General features: G+C 39.0%; 1 pseudogene; it reads right to left on the bottom strand.

Annotated features, from left to right (window-relative positions):
- Positions 1 to 6,395: 6,395 nt before the first annotated feature.
- Positions 6,396 to 6,494, bottom strand: LOC122539727 (annotated as a pseudogene).
- Between the last annotated feature and the right edge of the window lie 6,214 nt (positions 6,495 to 12,708).

The raw sequence follows: 12,708 nt of genomic DNA, 5'->3' as shown, positions 1-12,708 counted from the left end.
TGCTGTATGACTCTATGATTCTTCTGATAATTTCCCATATATTCTACACTATAGATCAATCTCCTATGTGATATATCAAAAATCTTGCTAGGGTATGTAGGAACAATAGGCAGAATTAGTTGGCATCTCCAATATTCCTGGCTGCACCAGGGATTGGTGTTGGGTGCTTCCAGGATTGCAATTGGTCCCAAAGGACATCTGGACTCGGGTAACTCGGGGCATTGGACAGAGAGGGTTTTTGGTGTTAGGAAGGGGATGTGCAACTGGAGTGGAAGGTAAGTTTTAACTCTATATGAATAGGAACGTGAGGGAGACTGACTTTTGGAGGGTACACCCAATGCTCTAAGGGCACCCCTATGAAATATTACCAGCCTTCTTCCATACATTTAAAAAAAAGGCTGCCCACTCCCACCCAACTGTCTGTGCCAACTGTATTATTGTATGGGCAGAGTAGCTTAGGGTCAATTAGGCTTTAAACAAGCTGGTGAGATCATTTAACTATGGCATTCAATACCATATCAGACATTTCTATTATGTTTTCCAAGAACAGTTAACTTCCATAATGATCATGCTTTGAATAATCTTCATATAATTTTGTATGAAAGTGCATTTATACATTAAAGTCTGAGCAGGGCACTCTGAACCATTCTGCAATACTTAGCTATATGACAAATAAAAAGAAACAACAATACTGCAAGTTAAGAGCAAGTTACTTTAATATTGTCTCTTTTCAACATATTTTGGAAACATACTTATGAATCAATTTTGACAATATTTTAATCCTTCCTGTAAACTAGATTAAATCTGGTCTATAAAATCAATCTTTTTCACAGATTATTGTTACATGTCCTCACAGAAATTAGTTTAGAAAGGTTTAATTCTGTTCCCAGCATTTTGTGATCTTCAGTGTGAAATCCAGCAAAATCACTCAGGAAAGCTTTAGAACATGGGGTGTGGGAAATGAAAAAGCCAGGTTCATGTCCTCATGAAATTGTAGTTCAGGCATATTCTAAGGGTAATGGTAAAAAATAACATGATCTGACGTGGGATTGCTTCATATTGTCAGCGGGTACAAAGTAAAATAATGTTCCCTTCCCAGCACTGTTCACTTTTACTTCAAAGTGCACAAATGAAAAAAAAACATTCACCAATTCTAGGTCATGGTAAAAGTATTTTAAACGATTGCCATAGTCTTATTTATAGTTCATTAGAAGGGCATCTGCTTGAGTTTCTTTTGCATTAATTAAGATTACAATCTTAAGACGTTATTTCTTTTCCATGTGTGCTTTTTAGATTCCCTGAGGATAATCTGAATGTTACAGAGGTGACCAAACATGCTGTGATCCTACACATATATGGCTTATCTGGCAGCAATTCAACAGTATCATCCTGTAAGTCAGTCTTCTACTCAGTATTTTGGCATTCATTGCCTTTGTGTGGTTTGCAAACAGATTGTTTTGCTAAATTGAATCAGCCTACAGGGAATATTAATTTCCCATTTCCCACTATAAGACAAATGCAACTTTTTAACTTGTTTATCAAACAATCAAAGACATATCATTTGGAACATTAACTAAACAAAGTAATTTATTGTTTATCATACTACTTCCTGTATCATATATGTAAATATTTCTATATATTAGACATGAAATTGCCCAACAATTTGCTTTTTTTCATAATAATAATAGACAAATATATTGATAAATGAACTGTTGTCATTTAGTGCATATCTTCAAATACCATCTTCGCCAGGAATTATACCAAGATTCCTATGTTGATGACCATGAGAACTGAAGCTGCAATGACAACCCACACTCTGGATTAAAATAAAAGCCATAAGGAAATCATAGTTAAAGGCTTATGTGGTTATTTAGAAGGCTGACAACATCAAGCCTCCAAGGGCTTTTCTCTCTGAATGGTTAGAACTCCCCTATTTGGTTTGAGAAAAGAAATTATGCACCACAGTTGGTAAAAACATTATGGCGAAGCATTAAAAATTGGGAAATTGAATGCAGTCAGAAAAGCATGCTGAGGATTAAAGCATTCATTACAATATTTCCTTCCCAATAATATTTTAAGTTGTTGTGATAGTGAAAAATTAGACATTAAAAAAGGTCACTTTTCAAATTCCTGAGTGAATCTTTATCTTGACTCATTTAAATTCCACCTTCTGTTAATATTCAACTACTTTTCACCTGCACCACCAGGCAGAGCATCTGACAATAAAGTGTACTTTGCTTAAGAAGGAGAAGGATGGTCTAGGATGGATCCTCATGATTGTGTCCGGAGTGAAAGAGATGTCAGGTGGACTTGCTGCCTCCATCCTCCTTTACATCAGATCTAAAACACTTGTTTGGTGTAGTATAATAGGGGTAAACCACTCGGTGGTCTAATGAGAAGGGGCTCTTGACTGAAGCAAGATGTAGGTTATTGCATGATAGCAATCAGGTACAAATTATATTGGTATGATAGACATAGTTATCTAGACTCTGAGGAAGACCCTTGATGGTAACTCAATCTCCTTTGAGGTTTAGAGCAATTCTCCTACCCGAGCCTGTACAACACCATCACGTTTGATAGTGAGTAATGCACTTCTCAGCTTTAACCCTTTCTGTCTTAAACCTCTTGTACAACGAATGAAAGGGAGTAAAACATGTGATGTAGATTTTTCTATAAAGTCTTCATTCAGTTTGTCAACTTATTGTGTTTTTGCCAACAGACAGGGAGGCACCCAACTATGGTGCTAGCCACCATGCAACTCAGAATCACAAAACGGGAGAGAGGTAAATTAATACAAATTCAAAAAATAGAATGAAAAAAATTGGGAAATCTGAAGAGATTTATGTTTCATGAACAAAATGGCTTTCCTGAGGCATCATATGTCAAACATGCTTCCCAGTGTTGTACTCATTCACACCAACCAGGGAAGCTGCAGAGTTGATCCACAGTTTAAGGCTATGAAAGCTGGAAAACCACTAGGTGAACTACAATCTCCTTCAGCTTCCTGAAGCCAGAAAGATTAAAATAAATCAGCAGGATTTTCACATAGTGATTATTAGTCACTGACTTCTGGGTGTGGGCAAAGCAGCATCAAGCTGAGCTATGATGCACCTGCAGTAGAATAGTTGGCCAACATTCACTGTTACAGGCTTGCACTTGAATAACAACAAACTGAAAGAGGTAGAATAAGGTTCTGCCCTACCCATGGAACCAAAACCTATTATGAAGTATCACCTTCAGAAGGGGAGTGGGAAGAAAAACATTGCGGTGGAACTGAAGATAAATAGAGACATGCTATAGCAAGAATAAACTTCAATGTTGAGGGTTAAAGATAAGCACCTGAATTTTGTTGGGAGTAGTTAAACAAAATGACAAAGTACAGCAGAAGTGAAATTTCTAATTTATATTCATTCATTAAACACATAGCCAGTGATGTGCTTAACTTGCTAAATAACTATCTTGTGTCCGTATGACATGCACAATAAAGCAGTGATTGAGCAGGAAATTAATCTTGAAGATTGGGATATGGCAGCATGCAATGCAGATTACGAGTCATTAGTAAGCAACTTCTGTGATGCATAAACTTCCTTTTTCACTTCCTGTTTGTGCACTGATGGGAAACAAAACATCCTACAGGGTATTTGAGCAGCGTGAGATTTGAGAGCCTGGGAACCAATCTTCTGAAACTTGCTGTTCTCACATTAAGCGTTAAATGCCTTAAACAGATGAAAAATGCACTTCTCTTCAAAATTCCATTGGTTGCAGCTGAGTGCTTAAGAAATTCTGGTTCTTCCATTCTGCACTGTGCACAACATAAAACAAAAAATACTCCAAGTCAAATGAGGCAATGCCCAAAATAGAACTGGGCCTGCTGGGTGTGATCAATAATCAAAAGGCTTTTTGTAACTAAGGGGATGCTTTTATCCTTCTGAATATTGATCTATGGACAGATATGGGAACACAAGCAAGGAAAGGTGCTAACGTGAAAAAGTGAAAGACAGCATGCCCTTGTGCCCCATTAATAGGTTATTAACAAATTGTGTTGATTTTATAAAGGGGAGGTTTACAATGTGTGTGAAACAAAACAGGCAGGATATGTGAATCCGCAATGGGGACGCAATGAGCCAACACCAAACGAACAGTTTTTGTGTCCGGAACCCAATTTGAAAGTGATGACAGGTGCCTTTTGCTGTACACTCTAAACGTCCCCCTAGATTTCCCAACCCAGGGGACAAAGTCCTCCCTGCATCTGGTCTGTTCAGCCCTGTTAGAATTTTATTCATTTCAATCAGATGCCTTCTCATCCTTCTAAACTTGTGACATGGTATTACTGCCACTTCCCGACACACTGATCTCAAGAAGACTCACATTCTCCATTGCATTCTCACACTTAGTATGACTGTGAGCCTACATGCACATTTTGCAGCTTACTTGCTCTGCCAACTCTGCACTCATGATAGCCAAATCAGCCCAACATTATACAACACTCCTACAAGACCAGGAAGCACATAAATGAAGGGAGCAGAAGTTAGCTGGAGGGAAAACTACTGTATGGCCTAGTAATAATGGTAGAGATATTGCTTGTATATATTTGGATGGTCATCACCAAAGCAATGGCCGGTAATGAGGCTGAAGCCATTGAAGATGACAATATCGTAATACCTTAGCCCCTCCTCACATTTCACGAGCTTCTCAATCTACATGCTCTTTTATTACAAGTTGTTAATAAACAGCCATCAATCTGAAATGTTAACTCAGTGTCATTCTCTGCAGATGCTGCCTGAACTGGTGAATTTTTTACAACTTTTTCTGATTATATTATGTCTGTGGACTACATTATGCAAAGGAGCTTGCAGGACGTCAAAAAAATTCCAACAATCAGAACACTTTGATTTTCTGGAGACAGTGCCATTAGTTACATGAGTATGAAATTGTTGGCTTTCCAAAAGATAGCCGTCATCTTCCTATTAAGTAACAAGTGCAGACAGTTGCTGCCAATGCTGTGTTTGCAGCCAGAGCTCTAGCCAATCTTGCCGTGTTACTCGCAGTCACTTCCACTGAATGTCAGCAGCGACATGGGAACCACTGGGTCTACAATGTATAGGAACACCAGGACAGGCAAAATGCATGGAAGATAAGGTCTATGGGGAAGCAATTGACTTTTGTATGCAATATGATATGATTTAATGCATGAATATGTTTTGGAATATTTATTTCATTGTTGTTTTATTTTTTCACTGTGGTCACGAGGTGAATGTATAGTCAAACATGATTGTTGAATGGGAGGTTGGGATTGCATTCTCTGGTACTGTGGTCAAATGGGTCAACCAGTCTAGGATGAAACTCACTCAGTCTCCAATATCTTCTGCTTTGTCTCCTCAGCTGCTCACTGTGTAGTTGGTGTTCATATTGTTCTCCCATGGTAAGGCAGCATGTATTAATAATCAGGAGGCCCAGTTTTTAAGTAAGAAATAGAAGTTTTAGAAGGGAACTGATGATTTTTTTTTCCCAGAGAATGAGAGTATCTGAAACTCACTGCCTAAGAGAGTGATAGAAGTTGGAATTCTCAAGATATTTAAGAATAATTTAGATGAGCACTTGAAACGCATAGAAGGCAATGGGGGTGACATGTGGACATTGAGATTACAATAAATACATGTTTGATGAATAGAACAGACAAGATAGGCCGAAGGACTCTTTCCATACTGTGAAAACTCTATACACTGGAGCACCTTGAATCTTGACACCTTGTTTGCTCCATGTCATGAAAACATTGTTTTAAAACATTCATGTTTTAGCACACTTTGCTCTCCTCTGTCACATTTTGCATGCAAATGTCTTTTACTTTATAATTGCTGCACATGTGATCGACTTGTGCACTGGATTCATTGGCCAGGTTGTCAGTGGATTGTCTTCGTGTGGTGGCTGAAATGCAGCTAATATAGTGGACTGCTGCAGAATGGTGGCATCATGACTGTTGCCAGAATACCAGGCCTTACCTGCATGATAGTGTGCCGCTTGTCACAATCCAGCTAGATCTTGAATGGAGTGAATTTCAATTCCATGCCACACACCCACTAAGTGTCAGCCTTTACACAATTGGTAGTATTCTTATCTGAGTGAGAAAACCTGTAGCTTAACGTCCACTCCAAAAACCTGACCATAAAATTTGCGGTTGATATTCCCTCCACAATGGAAGTCTGCAATCTCAGTGATGTTGCATGCTCACTCCGCCTTGCTTACTTTGGCAAGAGAGAACTAACTTTATTTTTCAAATTTCACCATTTGTCATTACAGGCCTAAAAATGACTTCCTCAGAACATCAGCCTGGGATTCTGAATTACAAGTCAAATCAGTTTACAACCACACCACTTCCCATCTCATTAACTTTTCTTAAAAATATGGGATGAATGTGATTGTCATCCTTGCACAGGGGCTATTCTAATCTTCTCTGTATCTTAGCAATTTCAGCGTATGTTCTGCTAAATGAGTACATGTCTTTTAATTTGCTTACAGAGAAGAGAAGAATTAGTGACCTCCTTTATGGAACAATGGATAGTACATGTGAGATATTGCAAACATTTCCAATACTAGTAGCCTTCTCCCTACTTTAGATTGCAACTGTGGCTGCAGCAGTTTTCAGATTTTGGTGAAGATGCACTTGCTAAAGCACAGACATTGCTCTTTCCTGAGAGTCAAGTGGGAGAACTGTGACCCAAATCTACTAGTGGATATGACTTCCTGTTGACGGGGAAACCATTAACTATAATATTGAGCTTCAAATTGACAGCACTGGTCTCAAAGCAGTGTTACAAATGATTGATGTCATGATCTACGTACTTTGTATAATGACTGTGCGTGTGTGTGTAATACGCATGCGCTCATGCCGTCACCAATGCTTTTTCCAGTGAGAGTTATCCCAAAGTGCGTACACGTGCACCACAGATGCTTTCTTGAAGCCCAGAAGGCACTGAAAACAGATAGTTGCAAATGATCTCAATTTCTCACCCATCAGCTTGAGAGAATTCAACAAGTTTACTCAGTGACTGTTATTACCTTTGCACATCCTGCATGTCAGAAGACAGTAACACTAACCCAACATAAAAGCATGTGTGTGACAAGTTATATTTATCTTACTGGCCTGATGTGTCATTATAGCAATGGAGCAGTTCTCTAATCCAATGTACAATGCAATGAATATTGGAACTGCCATCTACTGGTCAGATTCCAACCTCTCAGGCCAGTAAGGTAAATATAACTTGTCACCCAGCACTACTCCATCATCTGAAACATAGTAGATTGCTGGATGCAAGGCATTTTGCAATGCATGATATGTTGTGTATGTACAAACATGCTCATAGCAATAGTTTGTGTGACAAAGGCAGTTAGAACTTCAGATTATGTGTAGTCAGTCTGGTATTCTTTGTGTAAAAGCACCAGTATTTAATAAATTTGTTTACAGTAATTATGACAACAAAGGCATTTGAATAAATATCCAAGTCTAAATGTCTTTTCTTTTGTTGTCAAATAAATGTGTGGAAACTAAAAAGAATACAGGGGAAGGATGGGAATTCCGCAGAGTGGACAGTCTTGACGCTTTGAATGGCTTACTCCTGCTCTAGTGATCCATGCAGTCTGAGTTTACTGCACTAGCAAACTTAATTTCCTTGTGCTCAAGGTGTTTTTTTCAGTCACTCTTGGGATGTGGGCATACTTGCTGGGCCAGCATTCATTGTCCATCTCTAGATGCCCTCCAGAAGGCGATGGTGAGTTGTCTTCTGGAACTGTTATAGAGCATGTGCTGTGGGTAGATCCTCAATGCCTTTAGGGAGGAAGTTCAAGGACTTTCTCTCAATGACACTGAACAAACAGTGACACATTTCCAAGTCAGGATGGTGACTGGATTCAAGCAGAACCAGTAGGTGGTACTGCTCCCATGTACCTGCTGTCCTTGTGTTTTTAAATGGAAGTGATCATGGGTTTAGAAGGTGCTTTTGAAGGATCTTCTATTAATTTCTACATCTTATAGAAAGTGTACACTACTGCTACTGAGCATCATGGTAGATTGTGGGAGTTGATATTTTTTGGTGTGGTGCCAATTTAGTGAGTTATTTTGTTCCACTGGTACCTAGGTTTCTTGAGGGTGTTTGAAACTGCATTTATCCATACAAGTGGGATGCATTCCACCACACTCCTGACTTGTGCTTTTCAGGTAGTGAATAGGCTTTGGGGAGTCAGGAGGTGAGTTACTCATCCCAGTATTCCGAGCCTCTGACCTGGTCTTATACAGTATTTATATGGCTAGTCCAGTTCAATTTCTGGCCAACGGTAACCCCCATGATGTCAACACTACTGAATGTCAAAGGGCAGGTTAGATTGTCTCTTACTGAAGATCGTCATGGGCATTAACTAGATACAAAGGATTATCCAGTTGCTTAGTTCTCAAAACATGCAACAGTCCTTTTCAAACACTACTTTTTAAAAGATTCTTCCCCATTTCAATTCACAATTTAAAACACACAAAAGTAAGTAGACACCGTCTTTACAGACATAATGGACAACATTCTTGTCTTTGATTTGGATTCTAGGGTTCAAGTTACCTCAAGGAGTGTCAAGGAAGGCATATTCATAACGTTGTCAAACAGATTGAGGATAAACTTAAAAACATCTTTCCAGCACACAACAATAGCAGGTGGTAGGGACAAAAGAGACTACTGGCCTGCCATTGGATAGAACTAATTGGAGCCTGTACCATCATTACCCATTGCACCAGGCTACAACATGTTTATAAAAGCGGATATTGTTTCAGCAATTTAGACTCCTTATTTGATGCTGTTGGATGGATAGCTAATGTGGATCAGGTTGCTAACAGCAGCATAGATTTCAATTTATGTTCTAGCTGGAGTGGATTCGGGGCACACCCCCTTTGCCCTAGCCTTGATGATTGTGGTACTGTAGGTTTTAACTGCCTTCTGGCAGAGAACACAACAGGAAAATATTGCTAAATTTACCAACTGAAGTTTCCTTTCATGTCAAGATCACATCCTAGGACCCCATCCACAGAAAGCTAAACTTCAATGTTGCCCCTTAATTATGTAACTCTCTCACCAGTTCTGTTAAATATAGCTCCTTCCAAGCTGCAATATTTAATTTGTCTTCCTATGCACTCTGCTCTTTAAGACAGTCAGAGATAAAGTTCTAATAAACTAACCTATGGTATAAAAATCATTTACACTTTTAACAGAAGAGAGAAAAAATGCCAAATTTTGTGCCCAAAACACTGCAAACATCCCCTTAATCAATAACAATTCTCTGCAAAAACATTGTGTACGTACTGCAAGTGATTCCAACACAGAAGCAATGCATGTGCATATTTCTGCATCTCACTTGTGCCTAAATGACTGAAGTAATATAATCATAATGCATCAAGCTAGCAAGAAAGAGTTCAAGGGTGTTTTCAATTACCCAAAACCTTTCTAAAACCCATTTTGATTGGCCACCATCTTGTTTCCCAATTACCATTGTACTTATCATAATTAATTCTGCTCTGGAATTTAATTTAGATAAATGTGAGGTGCTGCATTTCAGAAAGGTAAATCAGAGAGCAGGTCTTATACACTTAATGATAAGATTCTGGCGAGTGTTGCTGAACAAAGAGACCTCGAAGTGCAGGTTCATAGTTTCTTGAAAGTGGAGTCGCAGGTAGATAGGATAGTGAAAAAGGCTTAATATGCTTTTGATTATGAGTCAGAGCATTTAGTATAGGAATTGGGAGGTCATGTTGCGGCTGTATAGGACATTGGTTAGGCCACTTCTGGAATATTGTGTGCAATTCTGCCTCCTTTAGGAAATTTGAAAGGGTTCAGAAAAGGTTTACAAAGATGTTGCCAGGGTTGGAGGGTTTCAGCTATAGGGAGAGGCTGAATAGGCTGGGGCTGTTTTCCCTGGAGCATTGGAGGGTGAGGGGTGACGTTACAGAGGTTTATAAAATCAAGTGGGGCATGGATAGTGTAAATAGTCAAGATCATTTTCCTGAATAGGGGGCCCTCAGAACTAGAGGACATAGGTTTACGGTGAGAGGGGAAAGTTTTAAAAGGGACCTAAGGGGCAAAGTTTTCACGCAGGGGGTGGTACATGTATGGAATGAACTGCCAGAGGAAGTGGTGGAGGCTGGTTCAATTACAACATTTAAAAAGAATCTGAGTGGGTACATGAATAGGAAGGGTTTAGAGGGATATGGGTCAAGTGCTGGCAAAAGGGACCAGATTAATTTAGGATATCTGGTCGGCATGGACGAGTTGGAATGAATGGTCTGTTTCCGTACTGTACATCTGTATGACTGATCAGAAAATGGACCTTTTTCTGCTCTAGCTCCCCCTGCAATTTTGAGGAACTGTTGGACTAACACAGGAATCGTCCCACTTAAAACACAAAGTGATGATGTGGAGATGCTGGTGTTGGACTGGGTGGACAAAGTCGGAAACTTCACAACACTGGGTTACAGTCCAACAGGTTTATTTGGAAGTACAAGCTTTCCTGACAAAGGAGCAGTGCTCTGAACGCTTGTACGTCTAAATAAACCTGTTGGACAATAACCTGGTGTTGTGTGATTTTTAAAGCAAAGTGAACAGATGCAATTGCCATTCTACAATGCAAGTGGACTTTCAAAATCAGCTTCAAACAGTAATTTAACCCAGATACTGGCTACACAAAAGTAATCTTCTTTTGACTCTCTGCCTTTGGAATCAATTGCTGTTTGAAGCTAATTTATACCTCATTCACTTTTTTTATACTTTATGGGATGTGGATGTAACTGGGAAGGTCAGTACTTGATATTTATCTCAAATTGAATTAGGTGACTTACTTGAACATTTCAGAAGGTAGTTAAGAGTCCATCACATTACCATGCAACTGGAATCACATATAGGTTAGACCAGGTAAGGATGGCAAATTTCCTTCCCTAAAGGATATTGCTTAAGCAGATGGGTATTTTTTTTATAGCACAAGAAGATAAATGAAAGTGGTCATAACTATTGTCCCGTATTTTCATTTAATGTGAAATAAACAGCTATAAAGTTCATATTAAACTGTGTTTCAAACAGTGGTAACTCAATTTCTCAACACATTGATAAAGTTCACACATAAAAGGCACCTAGACCAAATCACAACCAAATTATTTATCCTATATTGCTTTGTTATGCTATAAAGTTGAATGTCTATAGGTTACCACCATTAAAATCATTTTTGCTTATTTAAGGTCAAATATGAAGAAAAGTTGTAATTTTAACATTGGGAAAGGAAGGTTCTCAGGTGCTTTGCAGAAACACAATCCGATATAATTTTAAAGATTGACAATCAAGGTTGAGTTGAAGAGGTTAGATTGGGTGAAGGAAATTCTAGTTAAAGGGGAAGGCATTAAAGGAGTGGAAAGTTGAGAAATGGAAGAGTTCAGTGTGTGAATTCCAGGTGACATAGTTTAGAGCCCATCAATGGTTAGATAAATGGGGTGAATGTATAAAAGATGGGAGTTAGAAAACCTGAGATTTCACAGGTGGGCAGTTGTGGAGCCTTTGGACGCTGCTTAGTTCCAGGAGTGATCATAGCATTAAAGGAGTTTAAACATGACCATATGAACAAAGAAATGGAGTAGGCCATTCAGCACTTCAAGCCCACTCCACCATTTGACATGATTGTTGGTGATCTGACTGTAATCGCAAATCCACACTCCAGGCAACCTCTGATAACTTTTTACCCTTTGCTTTAAAAGGATCTATTCAACTTTGCCTGGAAAATATTCAAAACTCTATTCCCACTACCTTTTCAGGAAAAGAGTTCCAAAGACCCATGACACTCAAAGAGAAAATATTTACGTTAGGACAAAAGGACTAGGAACAGGAGTAGGCAATCTGGCCATTCAAGCCTGATCCACATTCAATAAGATCATGGCTGATATTTTCATGGACTCAGCTCCATTTACCCATCCTCTCACCATATCCCTTAATTCCTTTATTGTTCAAAAAAAAATCTACCTTAGGTTAAAAATATTCACTGAAGTAATGTCAACTACTTCCCTGGGCAAGGAATCTGATAGATTAACAACTCTCTGGGTGAAGAGGTTCCTTTTCAAGTCAGTCCGAAATCTGCTCCCCCTAAGTTTGAGGCTATGCCTTCTTGTCCCAGTTTCACCAGCCAGTGGAAACATCCTCTCTAGTTCTATCTTGTCCATTTCCTTCATAATTTTATATGTTTCTATAAGATCCCCCCTCAATCTTCTGAATTTCAATGAATATAATCACAGTATACTCAGTCTCTTCTAATAAGCCAAACCTCTCAATTCTGCAATCAACCTAGTGAACCTCCTCTGTACCCTTTCCAGTGCCAGTGCATCCTTTTTCAAGTAAGGAGACCAAAGCTGCACACAGTACTCCAGATGTGGCCTTGCCAGCACCCTGTACAGCTGCAACATTACCTCTCTGCTTTTAAACTCAATCCTTTTAGCAATGAAGGATAAAATTCCATTTTCCTTCTAAATTACCTGTTGTATCTGCAGACCAATCCTCTGTGATTCATGTACAAGGACACCCAGGTCCCTCTGCATAGCAGCATGCTGTAACTTCTTACCATTGAAGTAATAATCCTTTTTACTGTTACTCCTCTCAAAATGGATGACTTCAACTTTATAAACATTCCATTCCATCTGCCAGACCT

This window comes from Chiloscyllium plagiosum, chromosome 2, assembly GCF_004010195.1.
Source record: "Chiloscyllium plagiosum isolate BGI_BamShark_2017 chromosome 2, ASM401019v2, whole genome shotgun sequence".
NCBI lineage: Eukaryota > Metazoa > Chordata > Chondrichthyes > Orectolobiformes > Hemiscylliidae > Chiloscyllium > Chiloscyllium plagiosum.
Note: the sequence above shows the minus strand (reverse complement) of the source record. Positions and strands in the feature narration are given on the sequence as shown.